This window comes from Eptatretus burgeri, chromosome 4, assembly GCF_056783735.1.
Source record: "Eptatretus burgeri isolate ZD-2024b chromosome 4, Ebu_testis_v1, whole genome shotgun sequence".
Classification (NCBI taxonomy): Eukaryota; Metazoa; Chordata; class Myxini; order Myxiniformes; family Myxinidae; genus Eptatretus; species Eptatretus burgeri.
In genome coordinates this window covers 122,973,372-122,999,308 of record NC_140964.1, presented here as the reverse complement: position 1 = coordinate 122,999,308, position 25,937 = coordinate 122,973,372, and the positions used below count along the sequence as shown (strand labels likewise).

The window sequence follows — 25,937 nt, the reverse complement described above, 5'->3', positions numbered from 1 at the left end:
ACAAACTTTGGTACATCACGGGTGATGAAGGTTCTGGTCATGTTTCATCAGAATTGTCTGTGTCGTTTCTGAGAAGAAAGAAAATACCTATTTTGGGGGGGGGGGTGGGGGGGTAACTCTAATATCGACCCCCTGAGGGCCCGATTTTTTTAATTTAAATTTTTTGTTTTTTTTAATGCCATGAAAAAACCTTGTTCCATATACTATGATGAACATTGTGGTAAAGTTTAATTAAAATCACATGTGTAGTTTCAGAGTAGTAGTTGCATATGTTTGTGGATGGACGGATGGACTGACAGAATGCCAACGCGCCATCCCATAAGCTCCCCAGAACTATTCCAGGTTAGCTAAAAAAAAAAAATCCCACCTTCAGTTCCGTTTGAGGTATGCAAAAAACCACTCCAGAGAATATGAAGCCTTGTGGCAAAAAGTTTTGTGATCTAACGAAACCAAGATGGGACTTTTTGGCCTAAATGCAAAATGTTACGTTTGATGCAAACTCAACACAGCACATCACCCAAAGAACACCATCTCAGCTGTGAAGCATGATGATTGCAGCATCATGTTGCTGGGATGTTCCCATCAGTAAGGACTGGGGTACTTGTCAGGATATAAGGGAAATGGATTAGATGGAGCAAAATACAGAAATGTCCGAGACGAAAACCTGCTACCCTCTGTAAGAAAGCTGAAATTGGGACGGAAGTTTACCTTTCAGCATTTCAACGACCCAGAGCACAGCCAAAACTCCATTGGAGTGGTGAAGCAACAAAAAGATAAATGTCCTTGAGTCGCCCCGTCATAGCCCCGACCGAAATCCAATCGAAAATCTGTGGCATGACTTGAAGATTGCTGTCCTGCATCAACGCTCCCCACACAACATGACTGAGCTTGAACAGTTTTGTGCAGAGGAATGGACAAATATTGCCCAATCAAGGTGTGCAAAGTTGGTAGAGACCAATCCTAACAGACTCACAACTGTCATTGCTGTCGAAGTTGCTTCCACCAAGTATTAACTCAGGGGGTGGACACTAATTCAACCAAGATATTTTTGTATTTTTCTTAATTTTCTGAAAGTCGTAAAATTTGTTTTTCACTTGGAGGTTGTGGGTTACGATGTGAAAATAAATGTGGAAAAAGTCTGATTTAATGCAATTTCAATCCAGGCTTTGAGGCAACAATAGGTGAGATTATTGAAAGGTGATGTCGACTTTCTTTCAGCACTGTACAAAAAGAAGAAAGTTTGTTTGTTCATTAATGCATACGGACCCTGCGGGAATCAGTGTCACTAAACTTTGCAAGACCTCCTCTTTCATCCCGAGGAAGGTTGAAGGCTATGTTTTGGATAAAAATAAATGACCCCAGATGAAACCAGTTAATTGGCTTCAATATTATAGGTTGAGGTTGTCGCGATTTATTATCAGCAAAACAAATTTAATTACGTTCGTGTTTACACGTGCATCTGTTATTAAAAAGATTCCTTCACATAGGTTTATTATAACATCTCTGTGTTCAGGCCTTTAGTCAGTATGTTGTTTACACACTGCCTGCGTTTTCCCTGAGAGCGATCCAGTAATATGTTCAAAGAAGATCGGATGTTGAGGTTGTTGTGATTTGTTGTCATCAACACAAATTTAATTATTAGCATATTTTATTGACTTTCTTCAGGCAACGCCCAATCCTTCAGGGAGTTATAAATACAGGTAGTGGACAAACAAATGGAAACGTCAATGTAAAGTCACTTAATCGGGTGTTGAGCCACCACATTCGGCTAATATAGCCTGCATGTGCCATGGCATGGAGTTCATTATCGTCTGGAATTCTGCAGGACGGATGTGCCACCACTTTTCCAAGAGAAAGTCGATCAACTCACACCTGTTTGATGGAGGTGGAAAACGTCGTCTGAGGTGTCATTCCAGAATACCCATAAATTCTCGATTGGGTTCAGATCTGGTGACTGAGATGACCAAGACAGATCGATATCGTCAGTCTTGCTCATGAAACCATTTGGCGACAACACATCTTCTGTGGATGGAGGCATTGTCATACTCGAAGACACCCATCCCGGCAGGAAAGAAATGCTTCAACATGAAGTGAAAATGATCACTCACTCCCATTAAGTAGCGATTGGCATTGACCTTGCCTTCCAAGGGAATGACTGCAATCAAACCATGCCAGGAAAATATGTCGCACAATATTACGGAACCACCAGAACCCTTCACTGTTGGAACCAAGCACTCAGGATTGTAGAGTTCCTTCGGTTAGCGCCACACATGCCCTCGTCCATTTGTTGAGAACATAGTGAAGGATGATTCATCTGACCATATCACATTTCTCCACTGCTCGATTGTCCGTTGCTTGTGCTCTTTGCACCATTGTACTTGCAACCCTTCCACATGAAATGATGAGATGTTCATTGTATGAGGTATGATGAGGGATTTGTGCACTGCAACCTGACTGTGGTGTCCCGCTCTGTAGAGTTCTCAGTGAACTACTTTTGATGAAACGGGCTGCTCGTACGCCAGGTTGAAATTTACAGTTGATTGATCTGCAGTTGCTCGCCTGCTTTGCCTTGACCTGAGAATTTATGCATGGACATTACGATCTTGGAGTATGCGCTTCTGCCCATGGTTTCCCTTTGTTGATGATGTCTTTTCCTCAGAGTTACATGCCGACATCACGTTAGACACCATTGCTCGTGAAACATCAGCAAGTTTAGCTGATTTTGTCACTGAGGCTCCTGCCAAATGTGCCACAACAATCACCCCTTTTTTCAGTCACTGAGGACTCCTCTTGCAGCCATAGTCATGATAATTACAAGCAACCAGACATCTGCAGCATTTTAATACATGACCCTAAGCATGCTGGGATGTTATTTGCTGAATTAACACGTAGGCCACATCTGTGGGGAAGCCATCACCTTCAACATACTTGGTGTCTCTCATTTACACAGGTGTTTCCATTTTTTTTTTGTCCACTTCCTGCATGTGGGATTATGATCTGGTGAATCTGGATCATGCATGAGTGCTTCAATTGGGAACACCAACACACCATCCCAAAAAGTGAAGTACAGGTTCTCAATGCTGTATCTCATTCAGTTTCTCTCAGGAATCTCATTCACACATCGCACCAGTTTACACCAGATGGAGGGGACGTTCTCAATGAAAGCTGAGTCTCACACGAGGCCGCCAACGATATCCTGGATTTAACAAGCACCGCCATTCAGAAAAGGGATATTTAATATTCCACACAGAATAGGGATATTTAACATTCCACACAGAATTGGGATATTTAATATTCCACGTAAAATAGGGATATTTAACATTCCACAGAAAATAGAGATTTAACATTCCACATAGAATAGGGATATTGATCATTCCACAGAGAATAGAGAGATTTAACATTCCACATAGAAGAAGGACATTTAGCATTCCACACAGAATAGGGATATTTAATATTCCACAGAGAATAGGGATATTTCACATTCCACATATAATTGGGATATGTAACATTCCACACAGAAGAGGGATATTTGACATTTCACACAGAATTGGGATATTTAACATTCCACACAGAATAGGGGTAATAAATATTCCACACATCAAAGGGATATTTAATATTCCACGTAAAAAAGGGATATTTAACATTCCACAGAAAATAGAGATTTAACATTCCACATAGAATAGAGAGATTTCACATTCCACATAGAATAAGGATATTTAGCATTCCACACAGAATAGGGATATTTAACATTCCACAGAGAATAGGGATATTTCACATTCCACATATAATTGGGATATGTAACATTCCACACAGAATAGGGATATTTGACATTTCACACAGAATTGGGATATTTAACATTTCACACAGAATAGGGATATTTAATATTCCACATGTAATATGGATATTTAATATTCCACATACAATAGGGATATTTAATATTCCACACAGAATAGGGATATTTAACATTCCACACAGAATAGGGATATTTAACATTCCACACAGAATAGGGATATTTAATATTCCACACAGAATAGGGATATTTAACATTCCACACAGAAAAGGGATATTTAACATTCCACACAGAATAGGGATATTTAATATTCCACATGTAATATGGATATTTAATATTCCACACAGAATAGGGATATTTAACATTCCACACAGAATAGGGATATTTAACATTCCACACAGAATAGGGATATTTAATATTCCACACAGAATAGGGATATTTAACATTCCACACAGAAAAGGGATATTTAACATTCCACACAGAATAGGGATATTTTACATTCCACAAAGAATAGGGATATTTAACATTCCACACATTATAGGGGCATTTAACATTCCTCATAGAATAGGGATATTTAACATTCCACACAGAATAGGGATATTTCATATTCCACACAGAATAGGGATATTTAACATTCCACACAGAATAGGGATATTTCATATTCCACACAGAATAGGGATATTTAACATTCCACACAGAATAGGGATATTTCATATTCCACACAGAATAGGGATATTTCATATTCCACACAGAATAGGGATATTTAACATTCCACATAGAATAGGGATATTTAACATTCCACATAGAATAGGGATATTTAATATTCCACACAGAATAGGGATATTTAACTTTCCACACAGAATAGGGATATTTAACATTCCACACATAATAGGGATATTTAATATTCCACACATAATAGGGATATTTAACATTCCACACATAATAGGGATATTTAACATTCCACACAGAATAGGGATATTTAACATTCCACACATAATAGGGATATTTAATATTCCACATATAATAAGGATTTTTAACATTCCACATTGAAGAGAGACATTTATAATTCCACAAAGAACAGTGAGTGATATTTAACATTCCACACAGAAAAGGGATATTTAACATTCCACACAGAATAGGGATATTTAATATTCCACACAGAATATGGATATTTAACATTCCACACAGAATAGGGATATTTAACATTCCACACAGAATAGGGAGATTTAAAATTCCACACAGAATAGGGATATTTAACATTCCACACAGAATTGGGATATTTAACATTCCACACATAATAGGGATATTTAATATTCCACACATAATAGGGATATTTAACATTCCACACATAATCGGGATATTTAACATTCCACACAGAATAGGGATATTTAACATTCCACACATAATAGGGATATTTAATATTCCACATATAATAAGGATTTTTAACATTCCACGTTGAAGAGAGACATTTATAATTCCACAAAGAACAGTGATATTTAACATTCCACACAGAAAAGGGATATTTAACATTCCACACAGAATAGGGATATTTAATATTCCACACAGAATAGGGATATTTAACATTCCACACAGAATATGGATATTTAACATTCCACACAGAATAGGGATATTTAACATTCCACACAGAAAAGGGATATTTAACATTCCACACAGAATAGGGATATTTTACATTCCACACAGAATTGGGATATTTAACATTCCACACAGAATAGGGATATTAAATACTCCACACAGAAAAGGGATATTTAATATTCCACACAGAATAGGGATATTTCATATTCCACACAGAAAAGGGATATTTAACATTCCAAACAGAATAGGGATATTTAACATTCCACAAAGAATAGGGATATTTAATATTCCACACAGAATAGGGATATTTAATATTCCACACATTATAGGGGCATTTAACATTCCTCATAGAATAGGGATATTTAACATTCCACATAGAATAGGGATATTTAACATTCCACATAGAATAGGGATATTTAATATTCCACACAGAATAGGGATATTTAACTTTCCACACAGAATAGGGATATTTAACATTCCACACATAATAGGGATATTTAATATTCCACACATAATAGGGATATTTAACATTCCACACATAATAGGGATATTTAACATTCCACACAGAATAGGGATATTTAACATTCCACACATAATAGGGATATTTAATATTCCACATATAATAAGGATTTTTAACATTCCACATTGAAGAGAGACATTTATAATTCCACAAAGAACAGTGATATTTAACATTCCACACAGAAAAGGGATATTTAACATTCCACACAGAATAGGGATATTTAATATTCCACACAGAATATGGATATTTAACATTCCACACAGAATAGGGATATTTAACATTCCACACAGAATAGGGAGATTTAAAATTCCACACAGAATAGGGATATTTAACATTCCACACAGAATTGGGATATTTAACATTCCACACATAATAGGGATATTTAACATTCCACACATAATAGGGATATTTAATATTCCACATATAATAAGGATTTTTAACATTCCACGTTGAAGAGAGACATTTATAATTCCACAAAGAACAGTGATATTTAACATTCCACACAGAAAAGGGATATTTAACATTCCACACAGAATAGGGATATTTAATATTCCACACAGAATAGGGATATTTAACATTCCAGACAGAATATGGATATTTAACATTCCACACAGAATAGGGATATTTAACATTCCACACAGAAAAGGGATATTTAACATTCCACACAGAATAGGGATATTTTACATTCCACACAGAATTGGGATATTTAACATTCCACACAGAATAGGGATATTAAATACTCCACACAGAAAAGGGATATTTAATATTCCACACAGAATAGGGATATTTCATATTCCACACAGAAAAGGGATATTTAACATTCCAAACAGAATAGGGATATTTAACATTCCACAAAGAATAGGGATATTTAATATTCCACACAGAATAGGGATATTTAATATTCCACACATTATAGGGGCATTTAACATTCCTCATAGAATAGGGATATTTAACATTCCACATAGAATAGGGATATTTAACATTCCACATAGAATAGGGATATTTAATATTCCACACAGAATAGGGATATTTAACTTTCCACACAGAATAGGGATATTTAACATTCCACACATAATAGGGATATTTAATATTCCACACATAATAGGGATATTTAACATTCCACACATAATAGGGATATTTAACATTCCACACAGAATAGGGATATTTAACATTCCACACATAATAGGGATATTTAATATTCCACATATAATAAGGATTTTTAACATTCCACATTGAAGAGAGACATTTATAATTCCACAAAGAACAGTGATATTTAACATTCCACACAGAAAAGGGATATTTAACATTCCACACAGAATAGGGATATTTAATATTCCACACAATATGGATATTTAACATTCCACACAGAATAGGGATATTTAACATTCCACACAGAATAGGGAGATTTAAAATTCCACACAGAATAGGGATATTTAACATTCCACACAGAATTGGGATATTTAACATTCCACACATAATAGGGATATTTAATATTCCACACATAATAGGGATATTTAACATTCCACACATAATCGGGATATTTAACATTCCACACAGAATAGGGATATTTAACATTCCACACATAATAGGGATATTTAATATTCCACATATAATAAGGATTTTTAACATTCCACGTTGAAGAGAGACATTTATAATTCCACAAAGAACAGTGATATTTAACATTCCACACAGAAAAGGGATATTTAACATTCCACACAGAATAGGGATATTTAATATTCCACACAGAATAGGGATATTTAACATTCCACACAGAATATGGATATTTAACATTCCACACAGAATAGGGATATTTAACATTCCACACAGAATAGGGAGATTTAAAATTCCACACAGAATAGGGATATTTAACATTCCTCATAGAATAGGGATATTTAACATTCCACACAGAATAGGGATATTCAATATTCCACACAGAATAGGGATATTTAACATTCCATACAGAATAGGGAAATTTAACATTCCTCATAGAATAGGGATATTTAATATTCCACATGTAATATGGATATTAGTAGGGAAAGAATACTGGTTCTGGCTCACTTTTCCCCATGTAAATGAATGGGGGATTTTCAGCCATGAAATTTTTCTTTTTTTTCCCCTAAAAAAATAAATCCCCTTTTAGCCCAAGGTATATTTATTTGTCTCCCCTTTTAACCTGGAGCCTGGTGTTGGCTTAGTGGTTAGGGTGGCGGCTTGGGATCCCAGGGTCCTGAGTTCAAGCCCCGTTGGCTGCTGAATTAACACCAGGGGGTTGACTCAGCCTGCCATCCTTCCGAGGTCGGCGAAATGAGTGCCAGTGTACTGGTCCCGGTGTATGCCCCAGTTAGAATAGGTGTACCATATCCCTGTGTGTCGTAAGAGGCGACCAGGGTTGGCGTCAGGAAGGGCATCCGGCCATAAAACATTGCCTCAAGAAAAAGCCAAACCCCTGCACAGCAGGGAAAAATGGCTGAAAAACGGTCATTTTTTTATTTCCCCTTTTAACCTCGGGGCTCTCTATTCAAATAGCCCATACAACAAGATAAAGATTTGTTAAAGGTGATTCTAAAGAAATATCTGAAACGTCGAAGCCTCGGGGCACTCTCTATTCAAATAACCCATACAACAAGATAAAGATTTGTTAAAGGTGATTCTAAAGAAATATCTGAAACGCCTAAGCCCCGGGACACTCTTTATCAAATAACCCATACAACAAGATGAAGATTTGTTAAAGGTGATTCTAAAGAAATATCTGAAACGTCTAAGCCTCGGGGCACTCTTTATCAAATAACCAATGCATATTGTTTAGCTCACTCATTGAACCTATAAACATTTGTTCATTCTCAAATTCCTTCAATAGTTTAATTTTCTTTGCACAATAATCCCCATCTAAAATATTGAAAAACAAAACATTTGAATCTTTATATTTTTTAAGATACCCCTTTTGTGCCATTATGAAATGATAAGCTTCTCTTAATGATCTCATCTGGCCACCTCCTGAGTTGCATATCATTTTGATATTGTAGTAAATTATTTTTCCATTGTTCAATTGATAACCATCAAATTTTTCAGTCCATTCAAACATATTTATTATTTTCTTTACATCCTCTAACTTATTGGTTTTTAAATTGATTCGCATATTTGTTTTATTTACCTTTGTTTTAGATATTTTTTCAATAAGACTTATTTGATATTTTTCACATTCATTATGTTTTCCATTTATATACCAAGACTGAGATTTTCTCCACTCTTTAGTTTGACTAATACTTGGTTCGACCATTTATGTATTGTGAAAAACGCGGCGGTAGCCCTTAAAAACCCTAACCCATCTTCCCATCGTTAAAACTTGTGTCCATATGGAACACAATCTATTCTATTCACTCTATCATACAATACCCATATGGAACACCATCTATTTTATACACTCTATCATACAATATCCATATGGAACACAATCGATTCCATTATCTAAAATAAATCTCTTCTCATCAAAGGCTCCTAATGCCTTTTTATTTACTTCTTCACTATATATCTGATGTTTATAACTTCTTATTGTATTCATTTTCCTATATTCTTCTTTCTTATTCATCAAACAATTGTAATAATTTCTAAAAGTTAATGATTTCTTTATTGCATATTTCTTTATTCCCTTTAACCTTTTATCAATCTGATCAGCATACTTATAAGCATATGCCTTTGCTCTCAATCCAATAAACTCACTCATTACTTTTCCACCCAACTCATCCTTAAACTTGCCAACAACCTTTTCATTCTTTTTTGAAAATAACTCACTCTTCTTACTAAAATTACTTGTATCATATACTCCAATGTTTTTCTTCATATCTTTATAAACATCGTCAGTTTTTATATCTAGAATAAAACTATCAGTGTCCATATACAACAATGAAGCATTTTCACCATACTCTTTCTTTAAATCATTATACAAATAATCATACATCAATATCTTTGATAAATCAAGAACTGCTGTTCCAATATAAATTGGTTTATCCATGACGATACTTTCCTTTTTCATATGAATAGCAGAAAAGTTCTCTGAAAAAACCTCTTCTCTCTCAAAACTTGGTTTATTTATCAATCTCGAAGCTTCTTTCCAAGATGTTGCAAATCTAATGTTTTGCCTGTTTCTAACATTCTCCATTGTCTTTCCAAAGACAGCATTATTCATCAATTTGTAGAATTCCCCTTCAAATTTTACTTTTGTATTTGTTCTCATATCTGTATTGAATTTAATATACTTTTTCATCCAAGGACTTTGTTTAAATTTTAAAACTCTATGAATTTTAGCTACTCTCAACCCAGCAGAGAAATATTGTCTCAAGTTCCTTTGATGCAAAACATATCCCTCTTTATCATAGAATGTTGTTAATAACTTTTCTGTTGATTTGCCTTGAATATTAAAACTTTTATGATAATCACTGAACCATTCTTTCTTTGGGGTTTCTTTCTCACATGCAAAAGGAAGGTCTTTATGCTTATTATGAAGATCACTCGGGTACTTCAAATCAACTTCAAAATAATAACCTTCTTCTTTGTCATTCAATTTCTCTTGAGAAGAAATAACAATATTCATCAAAGCCTTTTCATAATCCTTTTCTTCCACCCACTCTAATTTACCATAAGGCAGAGATTGAGACATTGCCCATCCATACAAATTATTAGCATCAAAGTACATCAAATAATTACTATCTTTTTCACTCTCATAATTTGGAAGATATTTATTATTTGCTTTAGCATATCTTTTTGAACATACTTGTGATATTCCACCTCTCTTAGACTTCTCAATCATCAAAAGCATATCGACATCACTGACTAAATCTATATCTTGTTTTGTCATTTTCAACATTGCACTCCAAGCTAAACCAGGAGCTGTGAAATAGTGGGCAGGATCTAATCCATAACAATTTTTATTATGACAGAGTGATCGAAAAGCTTCAAACACATCAGCTAACAATAAAACATCTGTTTTTAGATACAAATCATGATATTCTCCAAGGTTCTTTATCTTAAATATTTTCCAAATTTATTGTGCGTGTTTATATTCCTTATCACTTATCTCTTCTTCATAAAGCTTATTATAGAAACTTTCTTTTGAAGGAAGTTGTGTTTCTTTAAATCTCAAAAATGAATCCATATAACCATAAGGACAAATTCCCTTACTTGTAAGAATTTTCTCTTTACTTTGAATTTCATTCCTTGTTTCAATTTCCTCTCTAGTTAGAATTCCCTCTTTAATCAAAATTTCATCTATAATCAGAATTTCCTCTTGAGTTAGAATTTCATTCTTTGTTCGAATTTTCTGTATAATTAGAATTTCATCTTCAGTAAGAATTTCTTCATTCATTTCCTCATTAATTAGAATTTCCTCTTTACTTTGAATTCTCTCTTTAATCTGAATTTCCTCTTTAGTTAGAATTTCCTCTTTTGGAAAGAATGAATTAAGATTTGGAAAAGAGCCCGTGGAGCTTAGATTTGATGCGAGGTTGGCAAGTGGTGTTCCCATAAACTTGTAAGAATCAAGAAACCGAATACGAGTTATAGGTTTTGTGAATATCATTTTTGTAAATGAAATATACTTTTGACTTGTGTTTGTTATGGCAGAAATATTCCCTGGTGTTTTTGAAAGTTCATTTATAAATAGATGTGTATCATAGTTGGCGCTGTTGTGAAGAAAGACTGGAATAAAAGAAGGTAATTTATAATTAAGATGACAACAGGAATGAGCGGGACCTCTATATTTACCAGTAAGATGACAATGATCCCTAACTTTAGACTCCTCAATTTCCTCCTCACAAATATGGCAGATATTGTTCTTTCTAAATTCTAATTTTTCTTCTATGGTTAATTTCATCGGTTCATTTGTTTCTTTCATTAATTTAGTTAGTCTTATACAATCCTTTTCTAATCGTTTTACAAGCTCTTGTGAAGCATTTTTTCCTCTATACTGTTCAAGTTTTTCTCCTTTTCTCCAACAGATGATTTGATATAATAACAGAAACCACAAGGAATATGTTTTTGATATTTATTTGTATATGGTTCTTTTGGATTAGGAGAAGCAGTATTTATCTTTTTAAGGATACATTCAAAATCAGCGTATATCACAAATGGGTGCATGATAGATTTATTATAATCTTCAAAATAAATCTTTTCACCAGGTTTAGGCATTGTAATTACAGCTGATTTATGATTACTACAATATTTTGAATGTTGTTCTAATCGTTCTTTTGTATGAAATGAATTAAGACATCGCTTACAAGGATATATTTTGTTTGCTGTTCTGAATACCTGAGAAGAGATTAATCTTGATAAATTATTGATGTATGTGTAATGTGAATTCTTTCCAACACTAAAATATAAAAGATCAATGTGTGTTTCTTCATTTTTATAGTTGTTTGAAATTTTTAATATTTGAACTTTGTTTGTATCCGTTAATCCATATACATTAATAGAAAGATTATTCTTTTTCTCAAATTTAGGAATATCTGTTGGTGGCATTGGGAAATTAAAATCTTTAATGTCCAAGGTATTCTCATATTTCATATATTGTTTTACTCTTTCTGAATTACATTTTGGTGGATGTAAGTGAGCAAGAACAGACCAGAGAAAACATTTATTTTCATTATTCTTAATATTAACAACTGCCTTCTTTCGTTTTATTTCTTTTGGTAATTCAATATAAGAAGAAGCTTTAAGAGGGTTTGATTTTAGAATGTGTATATCTAAAAAGATGATTTTTTTAAATATTGAATCCACTTCCTACCACTGTATTATCAACATCCTCCTCTTGTCTTGATAGTTCTTCATAAACCCCACTATTCAAAAAATCTTGAAATGATGTTATAAAATGAAGATCTGTCCTCATATAAGGAGTTTGTTCTTCATCTTGTCTTTTCATATTCATTTTCACTCCCATATAAAACTTTAAAGTTTTCATTTCTTTTAATGTCTTTTTAATAAATTTTTCAACATCAGGTTTCACTATTTCAATTGATTCAACTATTGATGATGGACCGGGTTCTCCAAATTGAAAAATCCTTATTTTTATATGCCCTTTAAATGCCCCATCAGTGTTTTCAATATAATAGTCTCCCTTTACTTTAAACTCATTTTTCTTGTGTTTTTGTGATTGAAGATGTCTATTATAACTACTCTTCAAAACATCCTTTGAGCAGGTATCACAATGTTTTCTTTCCAACTCAAGAGGGGATATTTTGTGAAATAGATTAAATGTGTGTTTGTTGGTTCGGAGGTGTTTTCTATAATGTTTATATTCGTGATTACAAACATCGCAGTATGTTGTATTCACCATATTTATAAAATAAAACTTTGCTTAAACTAAAATTTTCTTGATGAAAATTTCGTTTATTTTACAGGTGAATCTGTGCTTAAACTAAAATTTTCTTGATGAAAATTTCGTTTATTTTACAGGTGAATCTGTGCTTAAACTAAAATTTTCTTGGTGAAAATTTCGTTTATTTTACAGGTGAATCTGTGCTTAAACTAAAATTTTCTTGATGAAAATTTCGTTTATTTTACAGGTGAATCTGTGCTTAAACTAAAATTTTCTTGATGAAAATTTCGTTTATTTTACAGGTGAATCTGTGCTTAAAACCATTTTATCCTCCAACTTTTTCACTTAATAAATACAATGTTTCAAGACACAAAAGACAAGTTTCAATCAATCTCTTCATTTGTTAAAGATGCTGAGAAATATGTCAAGGATGTAAAATTGAACAAAGATAAATATAACAACTATTGGATAAAAACAATTATGGTGGATATGATGAGTTCTTCAATTTACTTCAGTGGAAGGGCTTTTAGTATACCTGGAAGAACATCAATTAAGGTATCTCTAACAAAAGTTTCTCCTCTCCTTCTGGCAATAAATTCAAAACTAGAAAAAGCAATGAAACAAGAAAAGGTATCAAAAAATAAAAACCTTATGGATGAAGCTTTAGAAAGAAAAGATAAGACCATCTGCAATATGCAAGGAGAAATTAGTATTTTTTTCAACAACCCTAAAGATATAAATCCTGATGAAATAAAGGATGTTAATATATCAGGTGAAATGACATTTCGTTCAATTGTAGTTAAGGATCATTTTAAAATTACCTTTAATATAAAAAATGTAGCAGTTGAATCTGTTAATGAAAAAATGTATATCGATATCGATGGTAATGTTTTTTCTACTAATTAAATGAGCCAATATTCAACTGAAGATTTTGAAGATTATGAGAGTGATTATGATACCGAGAGTTTGCATTCAAACGATAGTTATGACACCGAGAGTTTGTGTTCAAATGATAGTTATGAAAGTATAGATGATTCTGAAAGTATCAAAGATGATATCGAAGATGAATTTCAGTTTAAGTAAAGTTTTACTTTATAAATATGAATAGTTTACTCGATTTTGAGCCTCTTGAATTCCATGATTCTCCATATGACAAATTTGAGAATTGTCCTGCGTGTGAAAGACGGGGATTAAACACAGAGTCAAAAGCCTAGAAACAATGTATATTCTGTGATTATCTTCTAATTAATGATAATCAAAAATATAAAAAGGAAAATAATTCTTTTAGATTTACACCAAAAATGAATTACTTTACAAGATTGATTAGAGAAATGAATGTAAAGTACGAGGGTGAGAACACACCTTTCCTTACAAGGGAAGAAACTGAACGTATTAGAGAAATGTTCAAAGGATTGTTGTTATATATTATTCATGGATGTGATTTTCAGGGAAATATCAACACAAGATATTGCATAAATAAAATAATGGATTATCTTGAAATTAAACCTGAACTTAGGATAAAATATAGAATTTCGAAAAAAGCCAATAATAAATTAAAAAACCTGTTTTCCAAATATATAAATGAATGATTTTTTACCCATTTGGGAAAATAAGATAAAATTTGACAACCATAAAAATCTCCCAAATTCATTAAGATGCCTCATAGTTGGTTCAAGTGGATGTGGAAAAACCTGCTTACTTTTAAAGATGCTCCTCACTCCCAACTTTTTAGATTATGATAATTTAATAATTTTCACAAAGTCGAGTTTTCAACCAGAGTATCAACTACTCTCACAAGGTTTTAATGCTGGTCTTCAAAAAGAAGATATAATCAGTTTATTTAAACTTCAAAAAAACCTAAATGATTTTAACATTGAAGATATAATACAACTATTTTGTGATACACAGAGATGTAAAAAGAAATCAAAACCGATAACTTGTATTCTGAGTGATAATACGGATGATATACCGTCTCCCCAAGATTTGGATAAATCCAAAAAGAACCTCGTTATCTTTGATGATTGTGTTAATGAGAGAAACCAAACGGTAATGGACAGCTACTACACAAGAGGGAGACATTCTTCTTGTCATTGTATTTATCTTAGTCAATCGTACTTTCAGCTTCCTCGTCGTTCCATCAGAAACAATGCTAATACTTTTATTTTATTCAAGTTAAATTCAATAGATATAAACAATTTTTGGAGAGACAATTGTTCTACATTATGTATTAAAAAGGAATTTGGGGATTACATGAAACACACGACTGAAAAATATAAATATATTGTTGTGAAACAAGATGAGATATTAAATGATATTTTTCAATAAATAAATGGATGCGAAAGAAAGAGCAAGAAGATTTAGGGAACATCAAGAGTTGGTTTCAAAAGTTGTAAAACAGCAGGAAGACATAAAGAAGAAACGCAGACAGAAACTAACGGGCGAAGAAGCATTTGAAAGAAAACAAGAGAAATTTTTTAAACCACTTTTAAAAACTTCCCAAGAAAAAATGAAAGATATTTCCACAGTTCCCACAGTAGAATATACTCCTAAAAAACTTCAAATGTTAAAAGATTTCAGTCAAATGACGGAGGAAGAATTAGAGCATATTGGAGAATTAGAATATCATGATGAAGAATTATTTCAACAACTGGAAGAGATTAATCAACCCCCTGATTATATTGTGAATGCTGTTCAAAACAATGAATATTCAGCGGATTCAAAAACCAAAGCAGGACTCATTCCAACAGAACAATCAGCAATATTTCATCTTGTTCAAGAAAAGGTATTGATATTTAATGATGAATTAAGGTTCTTGGGTTCTGCTCAACCCCTGTTAAACTAACTCCGAGATTAATGTTTCTTCTCACAAAAGATGGAAGACAAGGTTCAACTGTGAGGGATGAATCAAAGTATATTGATAAACCATTGGATATGGAAAATAATGATGATAGAGTATATATTGATCTGCTGAACACTCTAAATTATAAGGTTATTCTTTCTGGTAAAAGTAGGAAGAATGAGAAGGAGAAACACATTATTCAGGCTTTAAGTATCCTTGGTTCAGGTGTTAGTTTTCTTCCAAATGACCCATCGCAATTAGTTAATAGACTGTTATTGTTGTTCGGCAGTAAGAAGGCTGGAAATAACAATTGTTTTAATGAAGCATCAGCCATTTTAGACCAGTTGATGAACATGAAAATAATTAATAAATATCAATATAAAGACATTTTATCTCATATTAAATAAGATGAGAAGCACAATCCTTAGTTTCAATTTCACAACAAGCGACCACACATCTTCATTCCCATACCCACTACAACTTGACACAACAAAAGAATATGAGGCATCTTTATTGTCCATGGAAACTTATAATACCTTATTTAATATAACCGAGAAAAATGACAAGTTTAGTTATAATCCGGGAAGTGGATACAAAACGATAACAGTCTCACCCGGAGCATATGAGATTTCTCAAATATCTTCCGAAATTGCTCGTCTTATAAAGGGACAGGGTGATGAACCAAAAAATATTGTTATAAACATTCAAAAACATACTTCAAAATCAACGATTAAAGTTAAAAATAACTACAAGGTTGATTTCACAATTGATAATTCATTTAGAGAGTTATTGGGTTTCCCCTCAAAAAAGATTGAAACTAATGGGACGTTTCACAGTGATAATGTCATTCAAATATCCTCAGGAATAAATTCGGTGTTAATTCACTGTGATTTGATTGATGGTGCTTATAATGATGGGAAAAAAACAAATACAATATTTTCATTCAGCGCATACTCAACCCCAATTGGTTATAAATTCAATATGGAACCCAAAAATTTGGTTTATCTACCTGTGTCAGGAAAAACCATACACAGAGTAAATTTTAGGATAACCGACCAAGATAATCGTGTGATTTCTTTTAATGGAGAAGTTATATCCATCAGAATTCACCTACGTGAAGTTTTCCAATAAATAAATACGATGGTTATTGTGAGGAAACACGAGTTGGGAAAATATAAAATAATTACAGGGGATGGGATGTTCCTTTCCCCATACTACAAGGGTGAAGGTATGTATCTTGGTAGAGGATACTATAAACCTAAGAGACAAAGGGGTGTTGGGCATCAATTTAGAGGAGATGGGATAATTGATACTCTCATGGGTATTGGTTCAACTATTCTTAAACATAAAGATCTAATTGGTTCAACTGCTTCTGCTGTGGGAAATGTAGCAGGTGCTGTAAAGAGTATAAAAGATGCTCAGAAAGAATCTCATAAATTACAAGCAATAAAAGAAATTAAGAAAGGCAAAACTCAGTTGTCCCCCCAAGAATGACAGAAAATAATTCAAATACTTGGATCAGGGTTTCAAAAGTTTTAACATCTTTTTTTTCCTAAATAAATACAAGTATGGAATTAATTGATAGTATCTATGATTTGGATGACACTATTATTATCTCAAACTCCACTAAAAAATAAGATTACTTCAAGGTAAATGCAATAACTGGAACAGACTGGAATACGAATGGTACAAAAAGTTTTGAAATAAATAATCAACAAACCTATTTGAATCTCTCCGAAAGTTTCTTGTTGTGTAAATTTAAATTCACTAAAGCTGGGAATAACACAAACGCTACACTTGTAAATGATTTCTTCTGGAAAATGTTAGATAGTGTGCGTTTGTATATTTGAACACAAGAAGTTGAAGCGGTTGATTATGTCTCTGCTGTATCTGAAATGATAAAATTTACACTCTATACATTCAGTGATAGAATGGGAAAGGGGTCTGCCGAAGGTTTTATTCCTGATTTGTCAACGGGAACAAACACAGACTCTGGATATACTCAAAGGAAAGGAATGTATAATGATGATACAAAAACAGAAAATAGTTTTACTGTGGCAGTTCCTCTTAAAGGTATATTTGGATTTTGTGATCATGATAAAGTTCTGTATGGTCTTAAAATTAGATTTCAACTACAGAGGAATGATAATGAAAATCGATTGCTTTTTGGTGTTGGTAGTGCTTTTGGTGAACAGAATAAATTTGTAATTGAGGAGATGAGTTGGTATATCAGTGAATATACTCCTAATCTTAAAACAGAAGAGATGTTGAATCGAAGACTTAACTCAAAGAAACCACTCAGTGTATCATACCTCAAAAGAAGATGTCAACACGTTAAACTCAATCAAACTACTTACACGTGGAATTTGGGTGTTCTGGCAGGAAAGCCACGATATCTGTGGATCATTTTTAAAAAGCCAGATGGTGATACTGCGACTGATAAGAATAATGCATTGAGTGATAATGCTAAGGTGAAACAACTTCGCGTTTCTCTAGATGGAACATTTTACCCACGAGATAGATTGGAAATTAATTGGGAAAAAAATGATTTTGCTGAAGCATACAAGTCTTACCAAAAGGTGTGTGAAAGTAATGGAAATAAAGAACCTATTTTGGATATGACAGCATTTAAAAGTTTGTATACAATCTATGCGTTTGACCTGAGCGCTCAAAAGGAAACTATGAAGTCTAATCGAGTGGATACTTCCCTATACATTGAAAGAGGAGAGAGTGAAGAAGTTGATACATATTGTTTGCTTTTGGAAGAAACAGAATTGCAGATTAATACAGATAATGGTGTGATGATTAGTCTCACATAATTTTTTGTTAAATAAATGAGTGGCAAAGTACCAACTGGGGTATATGTTAATCAAATCAATCTTCATAAACTATCATCTTGTGTTCAAAATCAAAAGCCTTGTACGATTAACGTTAATACAATTCAGAGAAAAGGAGCAGTAAGAATTGATGTTTTTCTCACAAGAGAACAGGTTAAAATCTTGAATGACACTGGCTCACTTAAAATTAAAATGACAAAACCAATGTTGAAAAAATATTCAATAAGAGAGACGAGTGGAGGATTTCTCCCATTTCTAATTCCTTTATTTGCTGGCTTAAGTGCGGTTGGAGCATTGACGGGTGGTATTTCAACAGCGGTGAAAACTGCCAATGAAAGGAAGGCTCAACTCCAGGCTCAAAAAGAATTGGAAAGACATAACAAAGAGTTGGAGAAACAAATTAGTGGAAGTGGTGTAATTGTAGATTTTGCTGAAAAACTTGAAGGTCTGCCTGATAAAACGAGATTGTTAGTTGGAGATATGCTTTCTTCTATAGCACAAGCAGGTGTAAAATTAACGAAAAGAGGTAATGGATTATATCTTTCTAATAAATAAATGAGCATTGATGAGTGGTTGAAAGAATTTGGAAAGAATACAACATCAAATTTACAACTTGTCAAATATTGTAAGAAATTAAAAATTCATAATGTGGTTATTTGTATGAGAGATGAATTAACAAATGTGCCGAAACATACAAAGAATATTATTATGAACTTAGAAGATAATAATGGGAACGGTTCTCATTGGGTTTGTATTTTTAATAGTCAAGACAAATATTATTTTGATAGTTTTGGTCTTCCGCCACCTGTTGAAGTCATAAAATTCTTACAGAATGGTGTTTATCAAACATTTTAAGTCCAAGAATTAAATTCCAAGTGTTGTGGTCAATTATGCCTGTATGTGTTATTTCAACTCAACAAAAATAAAAAATTTTATGATATTATTTTTAATCTAATATAAATGACTTGTGTTGGTAAAGATGGTTCTATCTTTGGTGTATCTCAAGAACTGGATATTGATTTATCAAATTATTACACAAAGGCACAGGCTGAACGACATAAATATAATATAACCAAAAATATTAACATGAAAAATGCTTATAAATTAAAAAATTATCCAACCCCAACTGAAGCGAATGACTTGGTGAGATTAAGTGATTTATCACAATATATATATATATATATATATATATATATATATATATATATATATATATATATATATATATATATATATATATATATACTTAAATAAAACGGCTGTGTATTCCAAAGATACAGAAGTGTTGATATTATCTCCAGGTCATACAGAATTCACAGTTCGAATTAAAATAAATTTTTATAAAGAAGGGCGTATCGTTTGTATGAGAATAGAACAATGGGGGTATGATATGAATGATTTAGGGTATAATTGGTCATTTAAAATTAACCTCGAAGACCTGGAACAATAAAATCAGTCTCGTAAGGAAGAATATTATCCACTTGGTATCGAGAATGAGTTTTGTGGGGCTACGATTAGTAAACAACAAATAAAAGAATTTAATAAGGGTAAATATAATAATGGTTTTGCCCTTGTTTATCTCATGAAAACAGAAAAAAACAGGATTATATATAATAAGTAAGGAAATACAAAATGATTTAACTATGGGAAGATGGGGAGGTGTTTCGTGCCATAATATTATTCTAACATATATTTCTAATACATAAATGACAGCAAGAAGGCTTCAAGAAAATTATCATTTCTGTGTTCAAGCATACCTTCAAGAAAAGGGTATTCGGTATTTTAATAAATATGTTCTACAACATAAGAATGAGGTATTTTCAATAAAAGATTGGCATTATGCTGATGTTGATAAACCGACAACTTCAGATTTAATTAGAATGTTAAATAATGAAAAAATTATAAAGTTAAGAAAAGGTAAGGCTCTTTTAGAAATTCAAAAGAAATTTTATTGGTTTCCTGTTGTAAAAAAAATTATTTTGGATACAGGAATAACAAGAAATCCTGATGAATATATGTGTAATATTCTATGCGGTGTAAGCGATTCAAGGATAGTGAGGGATGAGGAAGGAGTTGAAGAAGAGAGGGAAGAGGAGGAAAATGAGAAGAGAGAGAAGGAGGAGAGGGAGAAGAAAGAGAAGGAGGAAAGAGAGAAGAGAGAGAGGGATGAAAGGGAGAAGAGAGAGAGGGAGGAAAGAGAGAAGAGAGAGAGGGAGGAAAGAGAGTGGATGAATAAATATCAAAATATGGAAACCAGTGAGATTCAAAAAAGATTAAGGGTATTACAGAAAATAACTCAACCCACCGAGGAGGAAAACAAAGAATTGATAAGTCTATTTACAATACTTTCGACAAGACTATTGACATCGAGAAGACATGTATTTTAATTCAAGTTTTTCATTTTTTTTTTTTTTTCTTAAATAAATGGGGGAGAGAGTGAAGGCATTTCTAAGGATTCTTTATGTTTTAAAAATTAAGATTCAAATGTGCATGTTGGAAACTAAAAAGGTTTTTGCACTCTGCAGGAATTTTTCTCATAAATAAATGAGTTATTGTCTCAAATGTAAAAAGAAAACTAATACTAAAAATATTTCATATATTAAAAGTAAAAATAACAGGGTTATACAAAAAGGTATATGTTCGGTGTGTGGTTCAAAAAAAAATCAATTTATCTCCCAACACAAACGAGGAGGAGATATACAAAAGTTTTTATCAGGAAGTAAATTTACAACTACTGGAATACCAGGGGAATTACATCTTCCAGGGTATTCTTTCTGTGGTCCAGGCACAAACTTGGATAAAAGATTAGATGAGGCAGACAATCCTAAATCCTGGAGTGAGCCTATCAATAGAGTTGATGAAGTGTGCATGAGACACGATATTGATTATGGGAATACCACAACGTTGGAAGAAAAGCATGAAGCCGATAGAGAAATGTTGTATAATTTGTCTCTGATACAAAATCCAACCTTGAGAGAAAAAGTTGATCGGTTCATTGTGAAGAAGATGATCAGTGCTAAATTGAAACTTGGACTTTGAAATTCAAAAAACTTGTAAGCTCTAATGATGTCATTAAGATTGAAGAGCAATTAGCTGATGAATTACATAAACCAATATTCACAAAGTTTCAGAGAAGGAAAGTTTATTCCAAGGAAGTAGATTATATCTGGTCTGCTGATTTGATTGAACTCAATAATGATAAGGGGTACAAGTATGCTTTAACCGTTATTGATTTGAGGAGTAGATATGCGTGGGTTGTCCCTTTAAAAAACAAAACAGGTAATACTCTTATGTTAGCTTTTCAACAGATATTTAATAAAAGTAAGAGAAAACCTAAAAAATTGTGGACTGATGAGGGTAGAGAGTTTTATAACAAGACATTTATGAATTTTCTAAAAAATAACAGTATTACATTATACAGTACCTTTAATGAAGGGAAGGCAGTTGTTGTTGAACGTTTTAATCGTACCTTAAAAGAGAGACTATATAAAAAATTCACACAACTCGGTTCACAACAATGGTCATCTTTTATTCAGGATATTGTGGATAAGTATAATGACACGATTCACACGGCAACAAATATGAAACCATCAGAAACATTTACAAAATTAAAATATGAAAAAGAGATTAATGTCAGAAAACCTAAGTTCAAAGTTGGTGATATCGTAAGAATATATAGGTGGAAATCTCATTTTGAAAAAGGTTATACGAAAAGATGGACCAACGAGCTTTTTAAAATTGTTGATGTAATAGATACGGTTCCTTGGACTTATAAGATATATGATTTGGAAGGGGAAGAGATTTTAGGTTCATTTTATTCACAGGTATTACAAAAGACAAAGATAAATTGAAATTTTTTGACTCCGCCCCTTTTTGACTCCACCCACACAAGCCCCCGCCCACACAAGCCCCACCCACACAAACCCCACACAAACCCCACCACACACAAACCCCTCACAAGCTCCAATAAATTGAATTTTTTTGACTCCGCCCCTTTTTGACTCCGCCCACACACGCCCCTCCCACCGAAGCCCCGCCCACACAAACCCCACACAAACCCCACACAAGCTCCACACAAGCTCCACACAAAAACTCCACACAAGCTCCACACACACAAACCCCACACAAGCTCCACCCATATTCATCATATTCACATAATTAGTGATTAGTTAATTAGTTCCCCACACACACAACATGTTTATTTAATTAAAAAATTATCCACCCATCCACACAAGCTCCACTCATCCACCCATCCCCCCATCTCACCACCCATCCATTTATCCACACAAACCTCATCCACATAAGCCTCATCCACATTCACCCCTCCCACATAAACCCTGCCCACATAAACCCCTCCCACATAAGCCCTGCCTACACAAGCTCCACACAAAAACTCCACACACATAAACCCTGTCCACATAAACCCCTCCCACACAAGCTCCACCCACATAAACCCCCCCCACACAAGCCCCACCCACACAAGCCCCACCCACACACACCCCGCCCACACAAGCCCCACCGAAGCCCCGCCCACACAAGCCCCGCCCACACAAGCCCCACCCCCCTTATCCCCCCTGTGCGCCCCCACCTTTGACCCACCACCTCCCTCATCCCACCCCCACCCTTCCCCACACACACACATGGGGAGGGGAGGGATGGGATGAGGGGGTGATGGGTCATTGGGGGAGCGCACCTACCCCCCCATCTCCCCCCTCCCTCTCGTTCATGTCTTGATTCTTTTTTTGTAATTCAGAATCAAGTAATTGTAAACAAAGCAAATATAATTTATTAATATTGAAAATATTAAATATTCATTTGCGAGAATGTATAATCTTTCCCAGCAATCTTCTTCAGATGTCTTGTGATTTCGAAACTCAGACACCATATTCTGTTTTGAAACAAAAAGTGGATAATAATTAGGTTTTATAAAGATAATTACATGGTAATATGAGTAAGCCTCGTTGGCCACTGAATTAACACACCAGGAGCCTGTCATCCTTTCAAGGTCAATAAAATGAATTCCAGTGTACTGACAAAACCACGTCCAACCAACATAAGGCGACATTCTAAAGAGAGAGTGATATTAATAATAATTCAGAAATATTTACCTCCAGAAAATCATGTGTTGTACGAGTGATATTAATAATAATTCAGAAATATTTACCTCCAGAAAATCATGTGTTGTACAAGATTGCTTCAACAGCTGATGTTGTGCGATAGTGCTGAAAAAAAAAATAAGTCAAGGGTATAGATGAAGAGACAGACAGAGAGAGATACAAACAGACAGGGAAAGCAACACACACACACACACACACACACGCACACACACACACACATACACACACACATAGACACACACACGTGCCTCACCATTGGTTTAATTCATTCGAGATCAGAGACCAGTCATTATAAATCATTGACCTCTTCAATAAGAGCAGAGAGAGGTAGGTAGAAAGACAGACAGAGAGAGAGACACACACACACATGTCTCACCATTGGTTTAATTCCTTCGAGATGAGAGGACGTGATAAGACTTCGTGCCACTCATTGTAAATGTCTTTCAATTCTCTTCTAATATCATTGATCTCTTCAATAAGAGTATTAATTTCATGAACCACGTCGTGATATGTAAACTCAATTTCTTCCAATGCCCTGTCAGGGAAAAAATATATATATCAGAATTATCATGATTTAATTAATAATCATTTGCTTCATCGTTCAAAGAGAAAACCATACACAAACTTACCAACTCTGTAGTGGGCTGTTGTCTTCATCGGAAGAAAGATCGCCCATGCCTCAGTTGTAAAAATGAAAATCCCGTCTGGCAGAAACTTTGTCTGGCGAACCGCTTATAAAGCAACGATGAGGAGATTGCTTAATCATTGGGTGTGGCCACAGGAAATGACAAGCTTCTCTTAATGATCTCATCTGGCCACCGCCCGAGTTGCAAATCATTTTTGTACATAAACCACGCCATAAAAAAAGTTTTGCTTCAAATGTTTTCAGTTCATGCCGTGAAAATGAGGAAGTGTTTTTTTGACACGGTCGTGCTGTGTGAATGAGGAAGTGGTTTTGGGCTGTCATGCTGTGAAAAAATAGGAACTATTCTGTGAGACAAGGTCTCGTGTTTATATTTTATCTCAGAACACGAACTGAAAACATTTGAAACAAAACTTTTTTTATGGCGTGGTTTATGTACAAAAATGATTTGCAACTCCGGCGGTGGCCAAATGAGATCATTAAGAGAAGTTTATCATTTCGTAATGGCACAAAAGGGGTATCTTAAAAAATATAAAGATTCAAATGTTTTGTTTTTCAATATTTTAGATGGGGATTATTGTGCAAAGAAAATTAAACTATTGAAGGAATTTGAGAATGAACAAATGTTTATAGGTTCAATGAGTGAGCTAAACAATATGCATTGGTTATTTGATAAAGAGTGCCCCGAGGCTTAGACGTTTCAGATATTTCTTTAGAATCACCTTTAACAAATCTTTATCTTGTTCTATGGGTTATCTGATAAAGAGTGTCCCGGGGCTTAGGCGTTTCAGATCTTTCTTTAGAATCACCTTTTACAAATCTTTATCTTGTTGTATGGGTTATTTGAATAGAGAGTGCCCCGAGGCTTCGACGTTTCAGATATTTCTTTAGAATCACCTTTAACAAATCTTTATCTTGTTGTATGGGCTATTTGAATGGAGAGCCCCGAGGTTAAAAGGGGAAATAAAAAAATGACCGTTTTTACAGCCATTTTTCCCTGCTGTGCAGGTTCCCTGCTGTGCAGGGGTTTGGCTTTTTCTTGAGGCAATGTTTTATGGCCGGATGCCCTTCCTGACGCCAACCCTGGTCGCCTCTTACGACACACAGGGATATGGTACACCTATTCTAACCGGGGCATACACCGGGACCAGTACACTGGCACTCATTTCGCCGACCTCGGAAGGATGGCAGGCTGAGTCAACCCCCTGGTGTTAATTCAGCAGCCAACGGGGCTTGAACTCAGGACCCTGGGATCCCAAGCCGCCACCCTAACCACTAAGCCAACACCAGGC

At 34.0% G+C, this 25,937-nt stretch overlaps 1 protein-coding gene and 1 long non-coding RNA gene across 13 annotated transcripts in view; one reads left to right on the top strand and one right to left on the bottom strand.

Annotated features, from left to right (window-relative positions):
- LOC147029018 (nectin-3-like) overlaps positions 1-25,937 on the top strand; it is a 427,027-nt gene that overhangs the window by 261,031 nt on the left and 140,059 nt on the right. The window lies entirely within an intron of this gene.
- Positions 23,608-25,059, bottom strand: LOC147029019 (uncharacterized). 2 transcript variants are annotated; one of them, XR_015056965.1, is made up of 3 exons: positions 24,379-25,059; positions 24,050-24,107; positions 23,608-23,773 (listed from the first exon to the last, which is right to left on the bottom strand). It is a non-coding gene; the product is annotated as an uncharacterized LOC147029019 (long non-coding RNA). The 2 variants fall into 2 exon arrangements; XR_015056966.1 differs by lacking the exon at positions 23,608-23,773 and having other exon boundaries at positions 24,035-24,107.